The sequence below is a fragment of the Schistocerca gregaria genome, chromosome 7 (assembly GCF_023897955.1).
Source record: "Schistocerca gregaria isolate iqSchGreg1 chromosome 7, iqSchGreg1.2, whole genome shotgun sequence".
Lineage (NCBI taxonomy): Eukaryota > Metazoa > Arthropoda > Insecta > Orthoptera > Acrididae > Schistocerca > Schistocerca gregaria.
The window spans coordinates 315,090,727-315,107,161 of NC_064926.1; the positions used below are offsets into that span (position 1 = coordinate 315,090,727).

General features: G+C 41.9%; 1 protein-coding gene across 1 annotated transcript in view; it reads left to right on the forward strand.

The window, feature by feature from the left end:
- The window catches only part of LOC126281804 (uncharacterized), a 312,553-nt gene that overhangs the window by 160,404 nt on the left and 135,714 nt on the right, over positions 1-16,435 (forward strand). The window lies entirely within an intron of this gene.

Genomic DNA, 16,435 nt, shown 5'->3' on the forward strand with positions numbered 1-16,435 from the left:
CAGCCACTGTGTTGTCTGCGGCGCGAGGTAAGCCTGACATTTGGTATTTTCAGTACACTATTGAGATTGTGGGTCCCGGAATATTGAATTCCCTGACGATTTTCTAAATGGAATGTCCCATGCATCTAGCTTCAAGTACTATTCATTGTTCAGAGTATGTTAATTCGCGCGACAAGCCATAATCATGTAGGAAATCTTTTCCATGAGTCATCTGAGTATAGATGACAGTTCCTCCAATTCACTGTCCTTTGTGTACGCCATACTATCGCCATCTGTATATGTGCATATCGCTATCCTATGACTTTTTTCACTTCAATGTAAAGATGCTAGCAAAGTATGTAAATTCATATAACTATAGTTTCTCAACATAGTGACACAATGCAGAGAATAGAAAACGCTTCTGATGGGACCGCCAATGATGATCTATAAAGTGCTCAAGCATCTTCTAGATAGTGGTTCTAACAACGAAACGCCGCCTTTCGGTCATCCTTCAACATGAGATTTAAGATTACCTTCTGGACAACATACGTCTCACGAAATGGCTGTAATCAGAAAACCACGGCAATAAGAGATAATAGACCCTTCTGAACACTTCGCCAGTCAGACAATAATTTCTGTGTGGGATTGCTCATTAAAAACGTTTTACGTAGATTAGGGTTTTTGCCGTATGTATCGCTGATAAGGCTGTCTATAGGAAGCTGTTGGATTGCAGAAGATGGATGATTGTTACAGGGACTTGGTACTGCAGTACCATTATTGGATTCTGAGAGAATATTACACTATACAAAACAATTGAAATGTCAAATCTTCCAGTACTTTTAAAGTACTTGTGCATTGTGTGCTACGTCTAGCGAGAAGAAATGTATAATCAGAGATACGGTATGACGTGAAAGACTTTCCTGCTCATTATGCTATGCTACAAACTGTGATATTACAAAAATGACTATGTGGATGTGATTGCCACAGGTTAGATATAAGCCGCTGGAAAAGCTATTTACAATATGAAGAAAGACTGACAATAAACCCAAGGGGATAAAAACTAGTAATTGTAGTGTTTGTGGTAACCATAGTACCTGCTGAGGTGACTGTCTCACGGAATGATTTGTAGGGGGGAGTGGTGGGGGCCATATAAAGTTCAGTTTCCTTGAATCTGCAGTCTGTCGTAAATGTTATGTTCTCCAACCTTTTGTCAACAATGTCTCACGAAAAGAGTATCTCTGCATTGTTTGGAAGAGAACTGATTGCCTCTTTCTGTACTCAGGTGTAATCCACAACCAAAAATAACGTTAATATTCATGGTCTTCATCACGTGTTATCAGAAAGGATTCCAATTTTCAAGTTCGTTTTTTTCGCGTTTAGTAATATTAGAATGATTTTATAGACACCGAGGGAAATAAGCGTTACACAGTGGAAATAATCAGAATTTGCAACGAGATAAATGAGATCCGATAATTGCATTTTAATAGAATTTCACACAAGTTTTTCATTTATCACTACAGGGTCGTTGAAGCTGAATCTAATACATCATCTCACAGAGCTCAAGCTATGGCTCGAGAGTCACGGGGATGCTATCTGTCACTAAAGTACCTGACGCAAATGGCTGGGTTACGAATTAGTGCTGGACATCTGTAAGTAAGCTGTACTTCGGTGGACTGCTCACAGCCCCTGGTACATAGCTTTCAGAGTAGCGGTCGTGTTTCGTAAGGAAAAATTGGAACTTTCTGGTATGTTCCTATAGGACCAAACTGTTTAGGTCATCGGTCGCTAGGATCACACACTGCTAACTTAACCCATTCGGACCCTCTGGCTTCAATTGGCTCTGAGCACTATGGTACTTAACATCTGAGGTCATCAGTCCCCTAGACTTAGAACTACTTAAACCTAACTAACCTAAGGACAACACACACATCCATGCCCAAGGCAGGATTCGAACCTGCGACCGTAGCAGCAGCGCAGTTGCGGATTGAAGCGCCTAGAACGGCTCGGCCACAACGGCCGGCAACTACAAATGTGTACATTACCTTTTATTGTGTCTTAGCTGCATTACAAGTATTTTTCACAGTGCAAACCTGAGGTATACATTTGTTCATCTTCAGCCTTTTTGTCATGGCCAAGTGATGCCAACTATTGAGCATCATTATGAAAATACCAGTAAGTCAATGTAGCAGTGCACAGCAGCCGGTGATCACCAGAATACATTAATGTGACTGGTTCGCTATATTCTTCTGTATAACTGAATATTGTTATTTTTCATGGTAATTATTGAATGATTGTTTTACTATTTATTACAATGCAGAATATTTTGTAGCTAGTTATTTTAGTACATACAAGGAAGACAAATGTACAAAGTATGTTTTGAAAACGGGTGTATATTTTTGTATAAATCTTGCATCTAAAATCATTAATAAATCACCCAAGAGCATTACAATATAAAGAAAAATTTTCCACCCTCAAGTAAAAATTCGCTTCTGAAAGGATAAAACTAACTTACGCTAAGGACAACATACACACACCCATGGCTAAAGGAGGACCCGAACCTCAGACGGGGGACAGCCGCGAACCGTGGCAAGGCGCTTGTGACCACGTGCTACCCAGAACAGCTTTTCGTAATGGTGATATCCCTTAATAACGGTATGTTTGCTACCTTGCTTTGTCCTACTCCCACAGCATCTGACGGCACGGGCTAGCATTGTATGTGTTCCATAGCGAGAGTGGTGCACATGTGTATGTGTATGTGCATGTGCATGTGCATGTGCATGTGCATGTGCATGTGCTTGTTATAGTTGTCAAGCTGTCTCTGGAGTGTTTGCATTGTAATTATTTGTGGGATAAACGTAACTGCAACACCCCACTTGCTCAGCGAGAAGTGTGAAGGAAAACGTTCCGAAAAAAACTTGTTAAACAGTGAAATTGCGCTTATCAATAAGTCTTCTTTGCATAGTAAGAACTTTGTAATTACACCCCAGCTAAAGTGCTCATTAACCAGTGTAATATGTGAGTCTTTTTTAATGTGACACTGTGCTATATTTCTCTCTACAAACAACAGGGCCACTACATTTTGAAAGGCAAAGAGCAGGACTCACTCTATATTTTAGTATGATAAAATTATTCTGTCTGGTTAGCATGTCTAATGAAGAGGAATAAAAATTTTTGGAAGCGTTTTTAAAGTAATACATTCTTGATGTAGTTTTACATGCTATGTTTAGAGCCCAGCTTTGCTGTTATTAATCAAAGAATCGACGTAATTGTGAGTTTGTCTAGATGGTGGCTCTCACAACAGAGTACAGCACGTGAGTGGTGCTATCAATCAGGCTTTGCACATTTGTCCAAACGTTACAACTGGGTTACTGTTTTTCTTTTAATTTCGTGCAGACAGGTTTCACTTGCATTGTGATACAGTTACACTGTCGTAGCATAGTTAGCTGATGATGTACAGAGCTCAAATATAGACTTGCGATAAGCAAGTAACAAGCAGCCATCTTTTCTGCCACCATCTTCTTTGTAACAAGCAGCCATCTTTTCTGCCACCATCTTCTTTGCACATCCACCTTGTGATATGGTATACTGGTCCACCCGATTGCCTGAAAATGGAGGTGGGGAGTCAGGAATAAGTAGTGTCCCTATCTCATCAGTGACTTGTCAACCAATGTGGCCGAGTGGCCTCCCCCAGGGAGAGAGTGTGCCCATATCTTACCAGTGACCTGACACTCAAACTGCACCAGCTCTTTCTTTGGCCTAGTACTGTAATATATTGCTATACATATTTGTTAACATAGAACTCAAAATAGCAAGTCTGTACAATCATATTGTAACATACATGAATGTGACAAATTAAAAACATGAAACAGACAATTTTGGCACTTGTGTACAAGTTATATTAAAATGTAGAAAAGTTTAGATCCAGCATTCCCCTTCCTGACTCCCCAGGTAGTTTGAGGATGGTCTGTAGTGTACCACATTTTGTCAAATCCTTGTTGATCTCTTAAGTTCGACAGATGCCTGCTCAATCTGTATATTTTGTGGCTCAGTCTCTAAAGTAGTATCATTCGTTTCCATCCCACTCTAGTATTGGCGCAGGAGACAGTTGAATTAAGTGTCTTTCATCTTCAGTTCTGTGTTAGTCAATATTTTTCAAGGCGCTACAATTTATGAGTTGGGTGTGACGCCTTTTGACAGTCCCATAAGACAGTTTCATGATGTACAGCATATTTCCCATCTCTTTGATTATACTGCCAATCATCCACATTGATCTGACTGACAAACTGTTTGAGAACTTTTTGGCATACAATTGCTCATCAATTTGAATCTCTGAACCTTTATTTGTCTTTGTTTCCTCTATTTATTGAAAGATCAATGACAAAGTCATCCTTGACTGAAAACCATGAAGCTGTTTGAAAGTTGCCTTTTAAATAGTCATGTTCAATTTTCTATTACATTATTGGTGAATTTAGTGAAATAGTCATTGCAGAAAATTTGCAAAGCTGATTCTGTAGCAGACAGCTACAATCTTTGAAGAGTTTTCTCTGTGAAGAGTGGGGGGAATCATCATCACCTCAGACGCTTTCAGGCATGTTTTCCAACGAGGATTTTAGCTGGTACGCTTACACGTGGTGTCAGAGCTTTTCAGACTTCATTGTTGTTACTGGCTCTGTATGCTATGGATATGCTCTTGGTGGTGTGTTGCACGTGGCGATGCAGGCCGGTAGTTTTAGTGAGATGGTTCAGATTATTGAGGTTATCTGTAGGCATCACCTATTCGTAAAGTGATTTCATAAGGTGTACAGGAAGTATTTATATTACATGGTCAGATTTTCTGTTTTTGTTACAAGCAGAAACACTTTCAGCATGCTGTTACTCGTGCATTGTCTTATGGTGTCTATGCTATAGTTGTGACCCAAGGTACAGAGTCCACATTCAGTCATTGAATCTGGAGAGTAGTTAATTTTACAACATGGAAATTCTATACTTCTTTCATTTAAATTTCCTCGGCCACTGAATTGATATTTGCAGTAAGAGTATAACATTATTACGAGTTGTAAAGTACAGCCACATCACTAATAACACTGATTTGCTACTTTTTTCATAACATTTCAAATCTCAGATAGTATCACTCATTCTAAATATTATACATTCCCATTCTTTGCATGGATCTTACAACTAAACTTGTATATTTTAACACAGATGCTGCTCCAAGACACTCTGTACCTGTTTCTACAGAAGTGTATCTATGAAGTGCTTCACAACCAATCAGAGCGATTTTTGCAATGTTTTCCAGCACACTTTGATGAACCATTGATATTCAACCTTGTCAAGATGTTATAAAATGTTTTTTTTAGATTTACTTATATTCTGTTACAGACCCACTCATCCTGTTATTATTATGTTGCGTGATCTTTATGTGTTCTACCCAATTAACTTTCAGTTAGTTTGTACAGTAGATTGTGTTTACTAATGAATTTATGGATCATTGCAATGATTATTATAAGGTATAGTTTCTTTATCTGAGAAAATATCTGTTTACTTTACACTAGGTAAACCATGTATCAAGAAGAGCCAACGCCTTACTAGTTCAACAACTGATTTTCCAGTTACTGGATTTGGAGTTGTGCAACAAGTTATCAGCATTCCCTGCAGAGCATCTTACTTGTTTTCCTGCTTCATTACGCTAAGCAGTGTGAAATGGAGGTGTAGTCAGATGACCACGCCTTTCATGCCACAGAAATATTCGAATTCTCGTTTTACAAATTGTGTCCCACTGTCAGAAATTATAGTCTTGGGGGAATCCTTCAAGACAAAGATTTATTTTTTGGACTCCCTTTGTTGTGGCTTCTATAGTTATTGATATCATGTCATAGTCGCAGTTAGAAATAACTCGATATCCAATTCCAAGGCCGGAGGAGCTTTTTCAGAAAATCGGAAATGTCAAATACTTTACAAAAGGACATGCATCTTATGCATATCTCCAGCTGAATTGGGCGAAGTATATGGGATGATGATAGTCATGCGAGCTTGAAACTTATTCACTAGCATGTCTCTAATACCAACTCAAATGTCAGTCTGCTGGAATTTGAAATTCGCAACCATTTCTAATGATTTCTGCTATGGCAACCTGATAGATTCTAATGCATTACTGTTGCAGGCCAAGAAGCCGAAGTCACTATGGGTACCCCCACGCATTTTCTATTTTAGATTCAGTGGAAGCATTTTGCACCTCTTTTACTGAAACTAAAGAGTCTCTCGCAAATAAGTCAATCACAGGTTCCCCAGTTTGAAAATGTCCATTATAAAAAGCGACACCTTCCATGTCTGCACCACACCTAGGTAAGACAGTCTTAGGCGCATTGCTCTATGGAGTGGCACACAATTTGGGGCTTTGAGAATCACTTTCCTGGTGTATGAAATTATTTTATTTCCTATTAATTAGCTGCCACGCACTTACACGGCGATACGTTGCATTGCATGGACAACAGCAGAAGTGCATTCAATGTGGACAGAATACACATAGTGTAGTTGCTGGCTTCAGCATGTAGGCTGCAGCATTCGAATACATAACGAGAACTTTTTCTTCTTGAATTCCCTTCTTCTCCATCGAGTTTGTGAACAATGAGATTACCAATGAAGCATCCAAATACACCCTTTGTTTTGTTGATGGATATATGTACCTGGTGGTTAATTTATGTAGCGCTGCACACTTTTCAGAGCCTCTTGGTAACAAAAATCTAAATAGTTTTTCTTTCATGTCGATTCATCAGGTATCTGTTGCCCACACAATTTTTGTAGAAACGCGCGATATTCAGGCTTTTGAAATGTGTACTATGGAATTTTCACAGCCACCATAGTAGAGCACTTATTATGTAAAATTCATTTGTGGAGTTTGGAGTCTTTTGCATCTGCTTCAATAACATAAACTTCTTATAGGTTGCACTGCGTTGTTCTTTGTGTGCATATCACTCGATATATGTTGCTGAAGTTGGAACATCAAAGGGCACCTGACCTGCTTATTGCACACTTGACATAGAACAATATCTCTGTCAGTAGTGAAGGCGTTGTCTATTATAACCAAAGATCTTAATTCAGATGATAGTTTTGGTGCAACAGGAGGCATCATGAGCACCGCCAGTTGCGAACTTTTTAAAAGTTCTATTTGGAAAACTTTGCTTGGTGCACGCTTTTCCTAATTCTGAATCAGTTGATTTCGCTAGGAGCCGGAAAACATGGAGACTTTTGTCTAGGGACACCAAATCTTGGTGCAAATCATGTGAGCTCAGCGGTTGCGCTCGGCTGGCTGCAGGTTTGCAGCTTGTATCGCTTTATGGTGGCAGACAGTGACGGTGTCCTGTTCACACATTTTGGTTATTGTGTATTGCCTTATGTTAATACAATTTTCATTTCGAAAGTGGAAAAATATAGTTGCTGTTTTGTACACTGCAACATAGGGTAGTAATAAAGGCTTATGTCGCCGAATTGTCCAAGATAAGGCATTACAATCAAAATTTTCGTCAAAATTGACAATACCGCCAATTTTTTTCTTTACTTTAGGAGAGTGAAAATCATTTGAGAAGCTGGGAAAAACCCTTTACTCTTTAACTTGCATAGCCTTGCTACAGATTACATTCCGAGATCGTTCTCCCTGACTTATAACCCTGAATGTCTCAGACCTTAGTATCCCAGAAAATTATGGACAGAACGCTCTTTTTCTCACATAAAAAATATCAGGCGTAATATTGTGAGTAATTTATACACAATTTTCATCAAAATCGAAGTTGATTAGGTAATTAAAAAATGTATTTGAAGAATCTGATATAGAGTGTCTCATATGCCATACGTCAAGTTTAAATACTTCGTTGTTGAGATCCAAGAGTGGAAAATCCAGGATGGAATGTATGACAGCCTTTTTGTTGTGCCTGTCTGCGACTCAGCATCACCGCTATATAGTGAGTAGCAACTATCATTTTTGAGATCTTTATAATATTACAAATCGTATCAAAGGACCATACTCTCACCCATTTCGTGATGGTTGTCCCCATTAAGAAATGCACTTTGGCAGTTTGCTTTACTTTTTTAACTCTCTTTCGTTAGCAGTGACATTTTCATTTACTTCTTATTCATCACAAAAACACTAATAGTAATTAGACAGCACAAACAGTTTTTATTCTAAATGCACGCTTTGGTACTAAAGTAGTCTTAATATCAATAATCCTTAATTCCTGCTATACTGTGTACCTTACAGGCAATTCCTTCATACAAAACATTTTTAACAATAAAATTTTCTATGTCACTACTACTGATACTATGGACTATAGAAACAGTTCAACTAATTTTCAAAAACACTTAAAACAACTACATATACACTAATATTGTGTAGGTCTTGCTCTTATATTAGAGTCATTAAGCTAACTAGGTTATATCACAAAACCTATCAGCTGTTTCTGATTCTCCATACCAGTCCAGTGCATTAATAAATACTTTTCCACCTCCAGGACTGTGAAATATAATTATAGTAGTCCTTGTGCTATTGCCAAATTCAATCCTCTAGAAGGAATGCTACGTAAAAACGTACAGCTACTTGTTAACTGCTGTAGCTGTATGGGAACTTCTTGAGAGAAGTGTATAAACCTCTGACCGCTTCTTAAAGTTAAAATTCAGCTCCAGGTCAATGAAGGAAACCAGTATCCATGATGTTTGTGTAGATATCGGCGATAAACACAGGATTCAGACCAATTTATTTTCGTAGTCCTCTACACTCAGAAACACAGAGAATTAGTAAGTTAACATACACTCCTGGAAATTGAAATAAGAACACCGTGATTTCATTGTCCCACGAAGGGGAAACTTTATTGACACATTCCTGGGGTCAGATACATCACATGATCACACTGACACAACCACAGGCACATAGACACAGGCAACAGAGCATGCAAAATGTCGGCACTAGTACAGTGTATATCCACCTTTCGCAGCAATGCAGGCTGCTATTCTCCCATGGAGATGATCGTAGAGATGCTGGATGTAGTCCTGTGGAACGGCTTGCCATGCCATTTCCACCTGGCGCCTCAGTTGGACCAGCGTTTGTGCTCGACGTGCAGACCGCATGAGACGACGCTTCATCCAGTCCCAAACATGCTCAATGGGGGACAGATCCGGATATCTTGCTGGCCAGGGTAGTTGACTTACACCTTCTAGAGCACCTTGGGTGGCACGGGATACATGCGGACGTGCATTGTCCTGTTGTAACAGCAAGTTCTCTTGCCGGTCTAGGAATGGTAGAACGATGGATTCGATGACGGTTTGGATGTACTGTGCACTATTCAGTGTCCCCTCGACAATCACCAGAGGTGTACGGCCAGTGTAGGAGATCGCTCCCCACACCATGATGCCGGGTGTTGGCCCTGTGTGCCTCGGTCGTATGCAGTCCTGATTGTGGCGCTCACCTGCACGGCGCCAAACACGCATACGACCATCATTGGCACCAAGGCAGAAGCGACTCTCATCGCTGAAGACGACACGTCTCCATTCGTCCCTCCATTCACGCCTGTCGCGACACCACTGGAGGCGGGCTGCACGATGTTGGGGCGTGAGCGGAAGACGGCCTATCGGTGTGCGGAACTGTAGCCCAGCTTCATGGAGACGGTTGCGAATGGTCCTCGCCGATACCCCAGGAGCAACAGTGTCCCTAATTTGCTGGGAAGTGGCGGTGCGGTCCCCTACGGCACTGCGTAGGATCCTACAGTCTTGGCTTGCATCCGTGCGTCGCTGCGGTCCGGTCCCAGGTCGACGGGCACGTGCACCTTCCGCCAACCACTGGCGACAACATCGATGTACTGTGGAGACCTCACGCCCCACGTGTTGAGCAATTCGGCGGTACGTCCACCCGGCCTCCCGCATGCCCTCTATACGCCCTCGCTCAAAGTCCGTCAACTGCACATACGGTTCACGTCCACGCTGTCGCGACATGCTACCAGTGTTAAAGACTGCGATGGAGCTCCGTATGCCACGCAAACTGGCTGACACTGACGGCGGCGGTGCACAAATGCTGCGCGGCTAGCGCCATTCGACGACCAACACCGCGGTTCCTGGTGTGTCCGCTGTGCCGTGCGTGTGATCATTGCTTGTACAGCCCTCTCGCAGTGTCCGGAGCAAGTATGGTGGGTCTGACACACCGGTGTCAATGTGTTCTTTTTTCCATTTCCAGGAGTGTAGTAAGAACTGGAACACTTTTCTTAGAAATTACTTGTAGTTTGAGAAGTATATAAACTTAAGTATTGTTTAGTTGTGGGCAATATTTTCGGGGACTTTTTTGTGAAGTAAACTGTGGGTACCAAGAACTGCATAAGTGGTTGATGTGCATCAACCCACTGTTAGCATTATGACAACATAAGATTACAAACTTCAGTAATTAATAGTTTTGAACTTGGCGCAGAATGAATCAAACAGTTTCTTGTCCAGAAGGCGAATGTAAGCTTTCGCTGCCTGTCACAAGGAAACGCTGTGACCTGCAGATCCAAGGCCAGCCGAGTGCAGCCGATCAGCTCGCTCAATTTCCAGGAGTGTATTTTGTTTGAGCCTTTGCCAACCTCAACAGCACATGAAGTCCTTTACTACAAACGATAATGATTATTACAGTGCTACCCAGAGTTTTGTTATTGTATCTACTTCGCTTTTGAGAACTAAAATTCCGAATATTAGCGAATCAGACAGAAACACGTCCTTAATAATACAACCCAAAACTCAAGTAACCATATTTATTGCACAATAATGTGATTTCTACTTTTGTCTTCAATATTTATGGTTGGTCGGATGCGGATATGTTTCTAATGGAACAGCTTGCTGAGAGTGTGGGTAATACGAAGAAGAACAAAAAAATGTAATTTTATATGTAGCATAATGTTAAAATACGTAATTGTGGTAAAATATGTAACGACGGAATGAAATATGTGGACGCTGCGAGTATAATTCGGGACGTTTACACTTCTCACATGTGTTGGAACAAATGGAAAGAATATGTGAGTCCTTAAATTCTGGGTTCTACTCATGAATGACTTCTCATATTAATTGATATTCATCACGTTAGGTTTTCACGTTTTCTATGATTTCTTGTCACACAGTAGCCAATCAGGTATCTCTCTCTCTCTCTCTCTCTCTCTCTCTCTCTCTCTCTCTCTCTCTCTCTCTCTCTCTCGGATCCTCATAATGATTTGCCCCTCATCCCCTGATATGGTGGAGTCTAACTACAGGTGCTGTTCATCCAGAATCATCATTTTGTTGTAACTGTTGATTTCTCGTTTCTGCTGTCGTCTCAGATCCCTTCTTGTGTCTTCTTTACTGCCAGCAGTGCTGACAGCTTTTGTCTACTCAATGTGAAGGTAGGTTTCACTGCCCCCAGACGAAGATATCGTTGGGAACGCTTGAAAGGGATGGGCTGGCTATAGTGCAACCGATATGGCTGCCTGAACAACCAGCATCATGAGCTCAATGACTCTCTGCGGCGATACACACCTTGTCGATGGCCACAGACAGCGAAGCGACAAGGGCAGCCGGATCATCATTGGTGACAGCAACTGCTAGTTCCCTGCTGGGTGCCGCAGCCTCTGTGAGAAATTTGTTGCAGCATTTGCACTCTTGTTGCCTGCTGCAGTGTTGTGTTCTGCGCAGAGGTGAGTTTTCTGTGCCCTAGGTTCTAAGCTCTATAGAGATCATCCCACTGTTCCTCTGGACTGACGTCTCGAGCACACTTTCTGGCACACAGGAACCGTCTGCTGCTGCTTTCTGGGAAGGAAATGGTGGTGACAGCATGGCTAGCCAGCATCTGCTTGGAGTTGTTTGGTCCCTTTGTTGTCCTTGCATGTGAGTTGTGGACTTCAGGCAGAGTGGTCAGTCTTCTGTTTGTACAACTCATGATGCTGGCAAGCTACAGCTGCCTTAAAACTCACAGACACTATAGCTCGAGGCATGAGCAATGTCGGAGCTCGTGTAGTTGTCTGCACATTTAACGCTTGCTTCAGGGAAGAAACAGTGACATACTACATGTCTCACCTCCTGGCAGCGAAAGCACTCTGAAGAAACACTTTGGTGAAGTGGCTCGACTGTGAGAGTGGAGTCAGCCGCTCTCTTCAGTTGAAACAGCTTTCTGCTGTCTGCGTTATCGACAGCAATCACCAGGAGCGATGGGGACTCTTTCTAGGTCTGGAGGCCGTTCATGCATGTCACAGTGTACACTGCAAATCACAGGTCCACCAGTCCTTTTTTAGGGAAATGTGGGATTGATGAGCCCTGGAACCCTCTAAAAACTGCCTTGATGAGCTTTACTCGAACAGTGGTGTGCATATAGAGGGGCAGCGACAGCGCCGCCACTTCGCTCGTCAGCTTTTAGAAATCTTCACATTTGGCGAGCTGTACTCCCTCAAAATAGAGCCCTGCAGTCTTGACTCCGTAGTTCACAGTCGTCCACTGCTTCAGACGTTGCAGGTATCCTCTGTAGTCGTCTTTCACCTCTATGACGATGGGAAGTCGCCTCTGTTACAACTGCCTGGCTATGGACACTGTGTGGGAGTTGGCCACGTCTTGATTTGGTTGCTGCCTGGTTGGCAGTTGATTTGGGCTGCCTTCCCCTTGAGCTGCAGGATGTATGTCTTATTCACCAGTCTACAATTGTTCTTGTGTCAGAGGATCGGGGTTGGTAAGTGCCAGAAACTGGTTACCGATTTCCGTCTGCAGCGCGTTATTCTTCTTGGCACTTGACGCAGAACTAGCAGCATACTTTGGTTTGACCATTTTCCAATCGCTGTTTGTCCCTGTGTTAGCTGTACGTGTTGCAGGGGAGGGAGCGGAGGGCAATGAACTTGAATGCCACAGACATTCATGCACGTCCCATCATGCTCGTTCCAGATACAGCTGGAAACCACAACTAGCCTTCCGATTTGATGGATTTCCTGCTCACAGGCTGTGACTCCATCCTGGAGTGACTTCTTTTTGATTGAGATGGAATCGCAATGCTTGTGCCTCTCTTCTCTTCCACACGATCTCAGAGAATTTGGAATTACATGTCAATGCAGGTGGGTGGTCTTCTGCTTCAATGTAATTCTCTTCCATGTAGCCCCCGTCCATTCCCGCATTCACAGGCCGTGTCGTCTCGATTGGGGAATCAGGTGGGCCTGTTGAGGGAGCGAGCTCAACCACAGGCTCGCCTCACCCTTCGCTGTGCTGAGTGCCCTAAGAATAAAGATCGCGCCGAGACACTCCTGGGGTTTTGGAACGAGGAGGAGTACACTCTGGTGAACCATGCAGGACATGTGAGGCACTAACGTCTCCATGTCCCTTCGCGTACACAGCCATAACTGTGTCCACAGTCGCACGTACATCACAGTTCAGTGCCACTGCACGTTAGGCTCTTTTGCGTGTATCAAATAATGCATAAACGAGAGGGAAAATACCTGAAATTGTAAGTAGAAGAAAATTCAAACTGACACTTGCATCGTGATTTGAAAACGTGGAGCAGCAGAATAGGTTTCTTTGTTCCACTTCTCAGCTGTGTCTATTATCTCCTTGAAAAATGAAACTGCAATATTTGTACCTTGGCTTCGCTAAATGAGAAATTGAACTTCGGAGGTTGATAGATCCTTCAAGTAATAGTTGTATTACTTCCATATTTAAACCTCTTGTTCTTTTGGGTGATTTTGGGACCAAGACTATTCAAAGTTAAGAAAAAAGTCTGAATTCGATCACAGCTTGCGATAGCACTAAATTCGATCAATTAGTGATACGGTGTACCAACATTCAGTAGGAAATTTGTATTTCCCACTAGATAGTGATGTGTCGTTCGAACAAGACATAGCCAGGGCAAAAGCACCACAGGTGACAAACATGTGAGCTGGTGCCTGTGCCATAGAGACTCAGCACTTGCGCGATTTCCACCAGCGCCACAGGCGGTGCTGAGCATGAAGATATCGACTTCGCCTCGGCCAATAGCCGGCCGAGTACAATCCGCCAATGACCTGACGACAATGGACGGAAGCCTACTGGGAAGGTAGAAGAGCAGCTCTCACCCACTTGGTTATAGAACATCGTCCAGGACTGACTTAGATGGGGAACATCGTTTAGTAAACCCTTAGAAGTGAACAAACAGTTGTTATAAATTTCGTTTACTATGTACTGTGAAGAGTGATTAACATTTCATGATCACAGGTTACTGTAAGCAGGATATAAGCGAATGTGAAATTCTGGTACTTTATTAACCAGGGTAACCGCCAGAATGTTGAATGCAAACATGCAAATGCGTGTAAAATGTATTATACAAGTGCTGGATGTCAGTTTTTGGGATGGAACTCCATGACTGTTGCAGTCAGTACAGGTACTGTTAATGTAGTTAGTGGATCACACTTACGTTGTTTTCTGATGATGTCCCACATTTGCTCGAATGGAGACTAAACCGGTGAAAGAGCAGGCCAAGGAAACTTGTCGACATTATGTAGAGCAAGTTGGGTTACAACAGCGGTATACGGGCGAGTGTTATCTATTGGAAAACACCTTATGGAATACTGTTCGTGATCACCAGCACAATAAGTCGAATCACCAGACTGATACGCAAATTTGCTGTCAGAGTATGTAGAGTAGACACGAGAGTGCTCCTGTTGTCATACGAAATTGTACTGCAGACCATAACTCTAGCTGTATATTCAGTGTATCTACCACACAGACAGATTTCTTGCAGGCTCTCAGCTTAACCTTCTTGTAACCAACACATGTTATCACTGGCACTGAGGCAGAACGAGCTTTCATCAGAAACCGCAATAGATTTGCATCCCGCCCTCCAATGAGCTCTCTTTTGGCATCACTGAAGACACAAATGGCGGTGTTTTTCAGATCAGTGTAATACATCCTACAGGGTGTCTGGCTTGGAGCTCCTTGAAGTAACCATCAAGTAACAGTTCGTTGCGTCACTGTAGTGCCAGCTGCTGTTGAAATTGCTGCAGCAGATGCAGTACGATGCGCCAGAGTCATACATCGAACATGATGGTCTTCCCTCTTGGTAGTGTTACTTGGCCAATCAGAGCCCAGTCTTCTTGCGACCATGCATTCTCATAACCATTGCTGCCACTAATCATGTACAGTGGCTAGATTTCTGCCAAGTCTTTCTCCAGTATCGCAGAAGAAGCATACAGCTTCCCCTGGCCCTATTACACAACATCGTTCAAACCTGGTGACATGTTTATAATGGCGTCTTTGTCGTCTTAAAGGAATTCTTGACTAAAATCAACTTACCATGTCCAATCTCAAAGGTAAATAACGCACAAGACCGTTATAGAGTACATTTAAAGCAAACCTGGCTTATATCAACTTAGTAGAGCTATTAGGGCCACTCTTATGCGAGTGGCGCGAAATGTGAACTGACATCATCTTTCAGATGTAGAAATACAGTTACTAACTTTCATTTGTGTCACAACCTCTTCTTGGTATTGCGACCTTTCTCCCTGACTAAGTAGTTTACATGAAAGGTTAGTGTCACTCCTGGCTTGTACGTAACTGACGTCAAACAGACGTGCAGCTCGATGTAAACAAGAAATTCGATAGTCGGCAAATGAAGAACTCTAGAGACACCATTATGGATTTCGTCGTATTTCATTGTTTTCCTATTATAACTTGCATGTTGTGACGCTATTTTGTTTCAAGGAAACGGTGTTTTGAAGACTTGTCACAAACATGTCAGTATTGGTGTCATTTGTTATAATTAAATGTCAGTTAATGATATATTGTCGATAAAAGCCTTCAAGAGATCCTTTATGTTTATTCTACAAGGGTCTGTCAAAAATAAATGCCTCCTGCATTTCTAAATTTTTGTCAAGAATTGAAAATGAAATTACACGAATTAAAAACCTTGAAATTGACTGTTAATTTATGACTTTTCAGTATCTTTTCCATCAATTTCCACAGTTTTGGCCCTTCTTTTAACAAGACCATGTATTTGAGTGTGGTAAAATGCACAGTCCTGCTTCTGAAACTATTGAAGCACAGACATTTTCACAGCGTCCTCATCTTGAGAGTAAATTCCACAGTGAGATTTTTTCCATCCAGTCTTCTGAATCTCTTTAGTTGTGTAAGGACTGGTGTGTGGTCTTACATTGTCATATGAAAGGAATACATACACTATTGTTTTTGTTGGGCATACTCGCTTAAGACTTGCTTTAAGCTGTTTGAGGTTTCTGGCGTATTGGATAGAATTTATTGTTATCTCTGGTCCAAATAATCAACCTTAATCACACCCTCTACATCCCGGACTTTGGGTTATGCTACAGATCAGTTTGTCACCACAATCAATATTTCAGGTAGGTTGAGGGGGGGGAGGGCAATACCAACTCTACCCAAACGTTTACATACTGTAATTTCTTTCTGTTTCATAGTAAACTACCAAATAATATCAAAAGCTAATTGCAATATAAAA